This window comes from Mustela putorius, unplaced genomic scaffold (genome assembly GCF_011764305.1).
Source record: "Mustela putorius furo isolate JIRA1106 unplaced genomic scaffold, ASM1176430v1.1 tig00003942_pilon_pilon_pilon, whole genome shotgun sequence".
Lineage (NCBI taxonomy): Eukaryota > Metazoa > Chordata > Mammalia > Carnivora > Mustelidae > Mustela > Mustela putorius.
Window position 1 is genome coordinate 7,406,895 of NW_025422087.1, and position 12,230 is coordinate 7,419,124.

The 12,230-nt window shown below is 37.0% G+C and overlaps 1 protein-coding gene across 1 annotated transcript in view; it reads left to right on the plus strand.

Moving 5' to 3' along the window:
• Nucleotides 1–12,230, plus strand: part of PDS5B (PDS5 cohesin associated factor B) — a 205,320-nt gene that overhangs the window by 25,917 nt on the left and 167,173 nt on the right. The gene's annotated exons all lie outside the window — the stretch shown is intronic.

Here is a 12,230-nt window from a genome sequence, read left to right on the forward strand (position 1 = left end):
AAAGTCCAAAGTGGCTGGCTGGTGGTCTCAATTTCCAGTTTAATGGAATCATTCCTGTATCCCTTGGTGGAAACTAAGATCCACCAAGGAAACTATATGGGCATAGTTGTATATAGGTGGGTAGATGTTGTGGTATGTTGTATATCAGTAAATTGGGAAGCAAAGTAAATCAGTTAAGAGCAAGAATGAGTTAATAAAAATTAATATAGGTACATTTCAGAAAATATAGGCAGTTTATCAGGATACTCTGTACACAAATATTTATTTATATTGTAAGAAATGTAAATGTATCAAGAAAAGTCATGTAGTTTTTCATTTTTATTATCTGATATTTCAGTTAATGTAAAGGTGGTCATTAGCAATTTAGTTCTAATTCTAGGTCCAGTATGCTTTTCTTTTTTTATTTTTCCTTTTTTTTTTACCTAAAGGAGAAAAACAAGAATTATATTTAGTATTTTGAACTTTTATAAATTTTCATTTTTTAAAAAAAATTATTATTTATTTGTTTATTTGACAGGCAGAGATCACAAGTAGGCAGAGAGGCAGGTGGTGAGAGAGAGGAAGGGAAGCAGGCTCCCTGCTGAGCAGAGAGCCCAATGTGGGGCTCTGTCCCAGGACCCTGGGATCCTGACCTGAGCCGAAGGCAGAGGCTTTAACCCACTGAGCCACCCAGGCACCCCAAACTTTTATAAATTTTCAATAATATGAAATAGTAAGCATAAATAAATTATCTTTTTTTCACAAAGAAAAATGCTGCAGTAATATTGCCCCTCATGTATAATGTAGTAAGTAGGAAGGTGAGCTTGGGTCCAGACTGCCTGGCTTTAAATCCCAGCTCTTCTGTTTAACCATGAATTTCAATTAGATTATTGCTCTGTAACAATCCTGCCCCCTGCCAAGAAAAAAAAATGGTGGCTTAAAACAAGTGTGTATTACTACTCTTGAATATGTGGATGAGATGCATGATTATGGTCATCTGGGCTAAATTTGGGTCCTTTCATATGGGATCACTCATGTATCTTTGGTCACCTGGCAGTTTGGTGGTGGGGGGTGCTGCTTTCGGGTGCTTTCTCACATGTCTGGTGTGTTACTGGCTGTTATGGGGGTGACTGATGCGCATGCTCTCATCATTCATCAGGCAAGCCTAGGTTTGTTCACAGGGCAGTATTCTAAGAGAGGTAGTAGAAGCATGTGAGATCTACACATGGAACTGGCATGTCACTTCTGCCATGTTTATTGTCTAAGGCAAATGAGAAGACAAGGTAAGGTTGAAGTTGAAGGAAATCAACTTTGCCTTCCTATGCTAGGAGCCACAGTGTCCTATTGCAGAGGGGATGGATACTAGAGAATTGGGGCCTTTTTATAATCATTCTGCTATACAGTGTGATCTTCCATGTCTCTTATCTCTCTAAATCTGTTTCCTAACTGGTAAAAATGATTAGGAGAGTAATGATATTTTCTGAGGTGATTTTGAGGATTAGGTAACTTATGTAAATTGCTTATAGTAGTGTCTTCATATATCAAGGGCTTTTTGTTTTGTTTTGTCGTTGTTGTTTTAAATCTTGAAATACTTGCCTTTAAGGGCAAGTACACTGTGTTTAAAAATATGGATTCTGGAAATGAGTGACTGTGTTGGAGTCCTTGCTGCACCTCTCCTGGCTCTTCTGCCTTGGGCAAATTTCTTAGCTTTTTTTGTGCATCACTCTTAGGAAAGGAGATTAGTTTATTTTGCAGGGTTCGTGAGGATTAAATGAATTAATACATATTAAGTGTTTTTTTTAATAAATATCTTTTTTTTTTTTTAAGATTTTATTTATTTAATTGAGAGAGATATCACAAGTAGGCAGAGGCAGGCAGAGGGAGAGAGAGAAGCAGGCTCTCTGCCGAGCCCGGAGCCTGATGCGGGACTCAATCCCAGGACTCTGAGATCATGACCTGAGCCGAGGGCAGAGGCTTTAACCACTGAGCCACCCAGGGGCCCCCACATTAAGTGTTTTGAACTGTGTGCAGTATGTGGGTACTTAATATGTTGCTATTCCTCCTCTTAGTATTACGTTTTAGTGCCTTTAATCCAAACCTTTAAAAACATTTTTGAAAAGTTTAGATGAGGCTGAACTTAGCATCCGTAACTGTTTAGAGCCATCTAATTTTTATTTATTTAATTTAAAAAAAAAAAGATTTTGTCAGAGAGAGAGGGAGGGAGAGAGCATGTTCACCAGCGAGTGCATGAGCAGGGGGAACAGGCTCCCTGCTGAGCAAGGAACCCCATGTGGGACTCCGTCCCAGGACCCTGGGATCATGACCTGAGCCGAAGGCAGATGCTTATCTGACAGAGCCACTCAGGCATCCTGCCATCTAATTTTTTAATGAAGCAGTATTAATCTTTATGGTTAGTTTGCTAATGTAATTAAGGATTTTACTGATCTTCCAATATGAAATCATTACACAGAGACATTTCAGGTAGAAAAACTATCTCATAACATTTTGTCTTTATTTTTTAGTCTTCTCTCTTATGCTTTTCCTGCATAATTTATTTACATGTCTTCCATTCTTTGTTAGTTACATGGACACCAACATCTGAAGTTTAACTTCCCACCTGATTTTCATTCATTAACTAATTTTTCTTTTTTCTCTTCAATTAGTTATTAAATTTCCTTTTTCCAAACATAGGCAGAGGATTTTGGATGAGATTAGAAGCATATGCAAAGTACAAGATAATATATGATTGTCCTCAATAATTTCATATATCCAGGACTCAGATATTCCACTGTGAACTAATTAAAGATTCTGCTGGAAAGGGAAGCACAGATTCATCAAGAACCCTGAATGCTCAAATTTATTTTTTCTTGAAAGCAATAGGAAATTTTTTAAAAAGGCAACTTTAACCAAGGAAATAGAATGATCAACTGTCTGTTACATAAATTATCTTGACAGTTCCTGGAGGATGGAGTAGAAGAATGGGGTTGAGAAACTGGTTAGGAGGCTTCTAATTTAGGGAAAAAATGAGGACTTGTACAAGAGGAAAAGCCCCAAAGCGAAGGGGACCTGGACCAAAAGAAGAGTAACAAACATAAAGGAGGAGAAGAGGGTGAGAAAGGAAAAAGTAAATTATATATGGAACTAGTGGAACCAGAATGATGGAAGTTAAAACATTTTTCTTTTTTTTTTTTAAAGATTTTATTTATTTATTTGACAGATCATAAGTAGGCAGAGAGGCAGGCAGAGAGAGGAAGGAAAGCAGGCTCCCTACTGAGCAGAGAGCCTGATGCGGGGCTTGATCCCAGGACCCTGGGACCATGACCTGAGCCGAAAGCAGAGGCTTTAACCCACTGAGCCACCCAGGTGCCCCAAAACATTTTTCTAATTGAGATATAATTGACATATGCCAGAATTTAGTAAAATGTTACATAACATGACTTGATATTTGTATCTATTGCAAAATGACCACCCAATAAAATCTAACATCCATTGCCACAGGTAGTTACAATTCTTTTTCTTATGGTGAGAATTTCTAAGGGTTACTCTTTTAGCAAGTATTCAAATATACATTGCATAATTATTAACTATATTAATGTTGTACCTTACATCCCCAAGACCTAGTTATAAGTAGAAGTTTATACTTTTGACTACCTCTACCCATTTTGTTCACTTCCTGCCTTTTCCCTCTGGCAGCCTCCAGTCTATTTTCTGTATCTAAGCATTCAGCATTTTTTCACTATTAATTAATTAATTAATTATTTTATTGGTTACGGATTCTACATGTCAGTGAGATCATAAAGTATTTGTCTTTCTCTGACTTACTTCACTTAGCTTAGTGAAGTCTTCAAGTTTCATCCATGTTGTCAGAAATGGTGAGATTTCCTTCTTTTTTATGGTTGAATGATACTCCACTGTGTGTGTGTGTGTGTGTGTGTGTGTGTACACACACACACACTTTCTTTATCCATTTATCATTGATAGATTGCTTCCATTTCTTGGTTATGGTAAATAATGTTGCATTGACCATGGGGAAGCATCTGTCTTCTGAACTAGTGTGTTTGTTTCCTTTGGATAAATACCCAGAAATGGAGATTATTGTGTGGAGGCACAAAAGTTTTTAATTTTAATCATGTCTGGTTTATTTTTGTTACCCTGTGAGCTTTTGTTAAGTCTAAGAAACCTTTGTCTAATCCAAGATTGCCAAAATTTAAACATGTGTTTTCCTCTAAGACTTTTTCAGTTTTAGCTCTTATATTTAAGTCTTTGATCATTTTGAATTAACTTTTGTTTATTATTTGAGATATGTGCAAATTCATTCTTTTGCATATTGATAACCTGTTTTTCTAGTACCGTTTGTTGAAAAGCCCCCATTTAATTATCTTGGCATCCTTGTCAAGTCCACTGATTATAAATATGAGCGTTTCATTTTTGGACTCTGAATTCTGTTCCATTATTCTGTATATATTTAGGATAATATTACAATTAGTTACTGCACCTTTGTATATTAACTTATCAAATTGATAAATGTGACTTTTACAGCTTTATTACTCCTTTTTTTTAAAGATTTAATTAATTTATTTATTTGAGTGAGAGAGAGAGAGAGAGAGCACGCATGTGCATACATGAGAGGGAAGAGGTCAGAGGGAGAAGCAGACTCCCGGCAAAGCTGGGAGCCCGATGTGGGACTCGATCCCGGGATTCCAGGATCATGACGTGAGCCAAAGGCAGTTGCTTAACCAACTGAGCCACCCAGGCACCCTGTTATTCCTTTTTAAGGTTAGTTTTTGTCTATTCTGGGTTCCTTGAATTTCCATATGAATTTTAGGATGAACTTATAAACTTCAGGAATGTTGTTAGCTGGAATTCACAAAGGATTTTAATAGTTATTCATCTGGCTTGTAAATATTTATCTAATGATTTTTTTTTTAAATAAAATCTGTGAGATACTACCATGTTTATTTACTTCTCTAGAGTTAAAAACATTCAGAATGGTTAGTTTGTAGTCAAGCCAAAACTTTTTGACTATTGACTCTATGTCAGCTTCTTTTCACTCTACCTGCCAACAAGACTCATCTTCTCTTTCTCTTAAAACTCTTGGTAGAGGTTTAGTGTTTCTCAAAGATTATTACTGTTTAATATTAGTAAAGCTTGATTTGACTGAATGAGTTTTTTCCTTTTACTGATTTTTATTCATGTATGTTTAAAGTAAACACACAGGGTATAAGTGGATAGGTTCTGGAGTTTTCATAAACTAAATGTTCCCTTTTAACCAGCATCCAAGTTAAGAAACAGACATTAACAACAGAACACCTTCTTTGTGCCACCCTTTCAGTACTCCTCCAGGGGGCTGTTATGAGACTTGTAACATCATATATTAGTTTTTCCCATTTTTTGAATTTTAGGCAAACTGACTCATACTATGTGTAGTCTTTTGTGTCTTTTATTTTATTCAACATGATTTTGAGACTCAGCTGTATTATGTGTGAATGTAGTATGTAGCATGTAGTAGAATAAACAGACGTACTCCTGGCACTTTTATTATTTAATTGCTTCATGTTATTTTCATTCATTTATCTGTTAATTACATAATTATTTGTCCAAAGCTGAACTGAAAGTTTTGGTGATTAGAATTTTGGTAGGATAAAAAGGGAGATAACTGATATATAAAGGTGAAAGTAGGCTACTGTGATGTTTTACTACATGAAACTTACATACTGAATCATTATGAGTAGTCAGCTGCTACTGACACTGACTGCAGTTTATTACTTAGGACCTTTTCTGTAATTTTTACCTCTTTGTGACATTTTTGTAAGGAGTATGATAAGAAAGTTGATGGTGTCTTTGGACATTTATTGACCTTGTCATCAAGGTTAAATGAAGAGAGCATGGGCTTTGGAATTAAATCTAGAAATCAGCCCCAGCATTATCAGTTACAAGTGTTATGACCTCATGGAATGTGGGCACGTTGCTTCTGTTAATATCTAAGCATGAATATCATGTATTTCAGGATTGCTAGAAAGGTGAGTAATGCAAAGTTCTTAAAAATACTGTAGATCCTGGAAAAGATGTTCAGTAAATATTAGTTTTATTCTTTCATATGCTGTGTGGTAAATACAATAATTTGCCAATCCAGAAGTAGACTTCTGTTTTCAAAATACTGAAGTATTTTTTTTTAAAGATTATTTATTTATTTATTTGACAGAGTGAGATGACAAGCAGGCAGAGAGGCAGGCAGAGAGGAGGAAGCAGGCTCCCTGCTGAGCAGAGAGCCCAGTGAGGGGCTCGATCCCAGGACCCTGGGATCATGACCTGAGCCGAAGGCAGCGGCTTAACCCACTGAGCCACCCAGGTGCCCCAAAATACTGAAATATTTTTATAGCGTACCTAACTACAGCCAAAAAATTCCTTAATTCTGTGAAATACACTACATTGATTTCTAGAAATTTCTCAGGATGCTAAGCTAGCAGTGGCAGTTACTTTTTTTCCTCTTCAGAAAACGGTTATGTTTAAAACATACCAGTGGGTATTATATATACTGTTTTGCCTTTTCAGTGTAATTTTGGCCCTTGATCTGGGTCAGTACATAAATTGCCTCATCAGTTTTAGTTTTGTGTGTTTATACCAAAAATTATTTAACTTTTCAATTGCAGAACATGTAGGTAATTTTTGATATTTTGCTATTATACCCATCTTTGCATGTAAATTAAAAAAAGAAATGTAGCCCAGGATGCAATTGTCTGCTATCTTGGCATGTGGAGAAGGGGAAGAGTCAAGGGAATGGGACAAAAACAGACCCAAGAGCAGAAATGGAACCATGTCAAAAGCCTTCTCTATTTTGGAGTAATTTTCCAACTTTTGGTTGTTGAAAGTAGTTGGACTTGGGAATTTTGTTCCTTGACACTTCAAGAATCCAAATAGATATTGTGACCACCCTTACCTTGTACTTGTCTAAGTGGAAATGTTCAAGTATTTTGTAATTAAGTTTAATTATTTGCTCTTTACTATGAAAACTTTATCATATTTAAGAATTTTCCTTTTCTTCCTGATTTGCTCTGAGGAATTTAAATTAATCAGGAATCGTGAACAGTTTAATTTAGAAGATTTTGTGCTTTTTCTTTTTTTTACTTGTTAATACAATTCATTCATTAATAGATTTTCTGATATTGACAGTCTTTGCAGAAAGTACTCATTTGCAAAAAGGGACATCACACCTTACTGTGACAGTGAAGATCATGTGCATTTTATTTGTTTCAAGCTATGGTTCACCGGCTAGAGGTGTTGTATCCCTATCAACTTAAGTCAGTTTTATCCTAAACCATTTATTTACTCTGCAGAAGGATGGCATTATCCTGATTATCTTGGCCAGTTAGAGACTATTTAATGAAGTTACATGTTACTACTACCCCATATTTATTGTGGCTGCATCATCAAAGAGGATGTGATGGTTGTGGAGGAGGCAGCAGCATATTCACATTGTTTGGATATCTTGGCATTTAGAAATGTGGGATAAATAAGTCTAAATATTGGAAAGGAAGAGACCAGTGTGGCATACACTGCTATTGGCTTCTTTCTTGTAGATAGAACTCATATTTGTTACATGTGCTTGCAAAGGGGCTGATCACTGGTGGATCCCAAGGTTTAGTAAGAGTAGTTTAAACCATACATGGGAATTTCATTTCCCTTGTTAACAACTGGTTTAATAATGCCTTTATCACCTATTTCATTTTTTTTGCTAATTCAGTGGATATAAAATCAGAGTTAGGGGCTGGGTGCTGAGCTGGTGGGCAGCACAGAGTCCAGGGGTGGCTGCCACGCTCCCTCCACCTCGAGGCCGGGAAGGACAGCAGATGGCAGCATGTCTGGCAACACTGAGTTCTTGGGCCAGCAGTAAGACCCCTGCGCCTTCTTCCTGTGTCCACTGGACTGTGCCAGAGGCATGATAGCCAATGAGCACCATCTCCAGTCTGTGGGGCTCCCAGGGCAAGGCCAGGCCCCAAGACCCTGGCGGGGGCCTCTCTGGTGCTAGCAGCCCTGGCTTAGTGCGTGGGCTCTGGGGTTCCCGGTCCTAGCCCCGATCCTACCCCTTTCCTCAGCAGGTGGGGAGTCAGGAGTGCTGGACTCACTGGGCTTCACTGTGGTCTTAATTTGTATTCTTTTCATTATTAAGGAGAGAGGAGACGTCTTGTCAAATGCCTATTGGATTTTTTTTTTTTTAAAAGATTTTATTTATTTATTTGGCAGAGAGAAACCACAAGTAGATGGAGAGGCAGGCAGAGAGAGAGAGGAGGAAGCAGGCTCCCTGCTGAGCAGAGAGCCTGATGCGGGACTCGATCCCAGGACCCTGAGATCATGACCTGAGCCGAAGGCAGCGGCTTAACCCACTGAGCCAACCAGGCGCCCGGATTTTTTTTTTTTTTTTTTTTTTAAGTTTTATTTATTTGACACAGATAGAACAAGTAGGCAGAGCGGCAGGCAGAGAAAGAGGGAGAAGCAGGCTTCCCACTGAGCAGGGAGCCCGATGTGGGGCTCAATCCCAGGACCCTGAGATCATGACCCCAGCCAAAGGCAGCTGCTTAACCGACTGAGCCACCCAAGCACCCCCAGATATTTTTTTTTTTTTTGTGATGCGCCTGATAGTGCCAGTTTTTTCCTGTTAAGTTCTTTTTGTTTTTCTTCACTATTAATAAGTGTCTTCTGAAAAAAGAGTTCGTTGAGTCACAAATACCTTTGCCCACATTGAGATTCGTTTTTTTCACTCTTTTAGTATTTTGTGGAAAAAAGATGATATTAATTTTAATGTAGTAACGTTTATCAATTTTTTAAATGACTCATATATATATATATATTTAGTTTGGTTTAAGAAATCTTCTTCCCAGATTTGGGTAATAAAAAAGTATTCTTTTAAACATTTGTCCTTAATTTCAGTTCACTGGAGTTGCTTTTTTTTTTACCCCCACCAGTAGTTGGGTAGTGATTGAAATTCATTTTTCCCTATATGGACAGTTTTCTGAGCTTCATTAAAGAGTCCATCTTTTCTGCAGTGGTCTGCAAAAGTAATTGTCATAATCAAGTTGCCGTGTGTGTGTGTGTGTGTGTGTGTGTGTGTGTGTGTGTTTATTTATTTATTTATTTATTTAGGTCTGTTTCTAGACTCACATCTGTTCCATCATCTGGTTGTTTATCCTCGCTGTACTACCACACTGGCTTACTGACTATAGCTTCATACAAGCTTTGCTGTCTGGTAGGGCAAATCCCCCCACTTTATTTTTCAGGGATGTTTCAATATTTTACATGTCCAGGTAATTTTAAAATCTGGTGCTAAGGTTTTGGTAGCTCCATTTAATTTCTGTATCTGCAGAAATTGGTGGAAAATTGACTTCATTATGATACTGATCATCTTTATGATAGGAGCATAGTATGTTTTTGTAATCATTTATGTTTTATACGATTAGTAAGATGTTATAATTTTCTTTACCTAGGTCTTAAGTATATGATTCTTAAATATAATAGATTCTAAGAATGTTCCTTGTAATCTGCTTTTTGGTTTTGAACTACATTTTTACCTGCTTTGGTTGGTATAGTGAAATCACATTTTTTGTATACTAATCTGTCTACATTGCTAAGCTTTTAGTTTCTGAATATTTTCTGTTTCTGAGTGTCAATATAGCCAGCTATATCATCTGCAAATAATGAGACTATTTTTTTTCCAATTCTTATACCATTGACTTTTTTAGTGCACTGGCTAGAATCTTTGGGAAATATTAAAAAGTGGTAAGGATAGTGGGATTCTGTTTGTTTTTGGCTTTAGAGGGAATGCTTGATATTTTTCACCATTTAAGATTGTTTGTTGTTGGTTTTGGTAGATAACCTTTATCGATCGGGTAAGCATGTTTTCTTTGTGTTCTTTTTAGCAACTGGGTAGAATTTTTGCATCTGTTGAGATAGTTTTCTTCCTTCAGTTTGTTGATATGATGAATGATATTGATAGATATTTTTTTTTGGTTATAAACCAACTTTGGTGTTAAGATAACCCAGATTTAGTCATAATATAGCCTCATTGTCCAATGTAGTAGTCCCTAGCTATATATAGCACTTTAAATTAATGAAAGTTAAATAAAATCCAGTTTCCCAAATATACCAGCCACATTTCAAGTGTTAATTGTAGCTAATGGCTGTCATATTGGACAGTGTAAAATAGACATTTTCATTATTGTGGAAGATTCTTTTGGGCAGTGCTGTTGATATAGTCATCTTTTTAAATATATTGCTAGAGATAGTTGGCTAGTCCATGTATGTATGTTTGCTTATGAGTGTAATATTTTGTGGTTTTCATGTTAAAATTGTATTAGTTTCATAGAAAGAGAGGGAAAGTATTCTTTTTATTTCTGTTCTCTGGAAGAATTTGTAGAAGATGAAATTCATCTTAGGAAATTTGAAACACCTCATCAAGGCTGATGTTTTTTTGTGGAAGATTTTAATTTAATCGGTTTCATTAATGATGACGGATCTCAGGTTTTTTTTTTTTTTTTAAGATTTTTTATTTATTTGTTTAACAGAGATCACAAGTAGGCTGAGAGGCAGGTAGAGAGAGAGAGAGAGGCAGGTAGAGAGAGAGAGAGAGGCAGAAGCAGGCTCTCCACTGAGCAGAGAGCCCGATGCGGGGCTCGATCCCAGGACCCTGGGATCATGACCTGAGCCGAAGGCAGAGGCTTTAACCCACTGAGCCACCCAGGCGCCCCGGATCTCAGATTTTTTAAGTTTTTGTGACTCACACTTGTTTAGGAAATTATATCATCTGAGTTGTCAGATTTATTGCCATAAATTGCCAAACTGTTGCCTGCAGGCTCCCTGCTCCTTTTTGTAAATAAAGTTTTATTGTAATAGAGCCATGCCCATTTATGTAGAGTTGAATAATTATGATGGAAGGCACGAGCAAAAACGCTTACTTTCTAGTCCTTTAAGAAAAAGTTTGCTAGGGGTACCTGGGTGGCTCAGTGGGTTGAGTCTCAGCCTTCAGCTTAGGTCATAATCTTGGGGTCCTAGGATGGAGCCCTGCATCGGGCTCTCTGCTCAGCAGAGAGGGTGGAGCCTGCTTCCCCCTCTCTCTCTGTCTGCTGCTCTGCGTACTTGTGATCTCTCTCTCTGTCAAATAAATAAATAGAATCTTAAAAAACAAAGAAATTTGCTAATCATTGCCTTAAGTATTTTTTTTTTACCACCTTAGTCACACTCCGTATAATATCAGTAGTTACATCTTTGTTATTCCTAATGTTAATGATTATTTTTCTATTCTTTATCAGTTTTTAAAAAAAAATATTTATTTATTTGACAGAGCAAGAGAGAGAGCATGTATGCACAAGCAGAGGGAGCAGCAGGCAGAGGTAGTGGGCGAAGCAGGCTGCTCCTCTGAGCAAGGAGCCTGGACTTGGGGCTCAATCATGAACTGAGTGGAAGGCAGACACTCAACAGACTGAGCCACCCAGGCACCCCTATTCTTGATCAGTCTTGTCAGATTTACCATATTTAAGCTGTTCAGATATATTCTCCTAATTAGTTAATTAATTTCTGCTCTTTGTTATCTTCTTTATCTATTCTTTGGGTACATTCTTACTTTCTTTTCCTGGCTTTCTAAGTTTCATGATTAACTTATTTATTTTAAGCCTTTCTTTTTTCAGTGTAAACATACAAGGGTCTCAAGTTTTTCTTTCTGTACTACTATCTCTAATTCCATCAAATTTTATGTTTTTTTAAAACTATATTGGGCGCCTGGGTGGCTCAGTGGGTTAAGCCGCTGCCTTCGGCTCAGGTCATGATCTCAGGGTCCTGGGATCGAGTCCCACATCGGGCTCTCTGCTCGGCAGGAAGCCTGCTTCCCTCTCTCTGTCTCTCTCTCTGCCTGCCTCTCCGTCTACTTGTGATCTCTCTCTGTCAAATAAATAAATAAAATCTTAAAAAAAAAATATATTTATAAAACTATATCACTTAATTATAAGTATTACTTGTGCACTTTTTCTAACATGGAAATATTTATCTTTGTTTTCTCACAAAAATGTGGGTGAGATTTAGCTTCTTTGGAATTTTTTGAGAAATGCATTATATATCAGATTGTTCTCAGTTTTTATAAATGTTATATGTATCTTTGATAAGATTATGTAAGGGTGCAGGGTTAAATGATTCACAAATCAAGCTTATTATCTTATTATTATTATTATTATCTTATTTCAGTCTTCTATATCTTTACTAATTTTTGT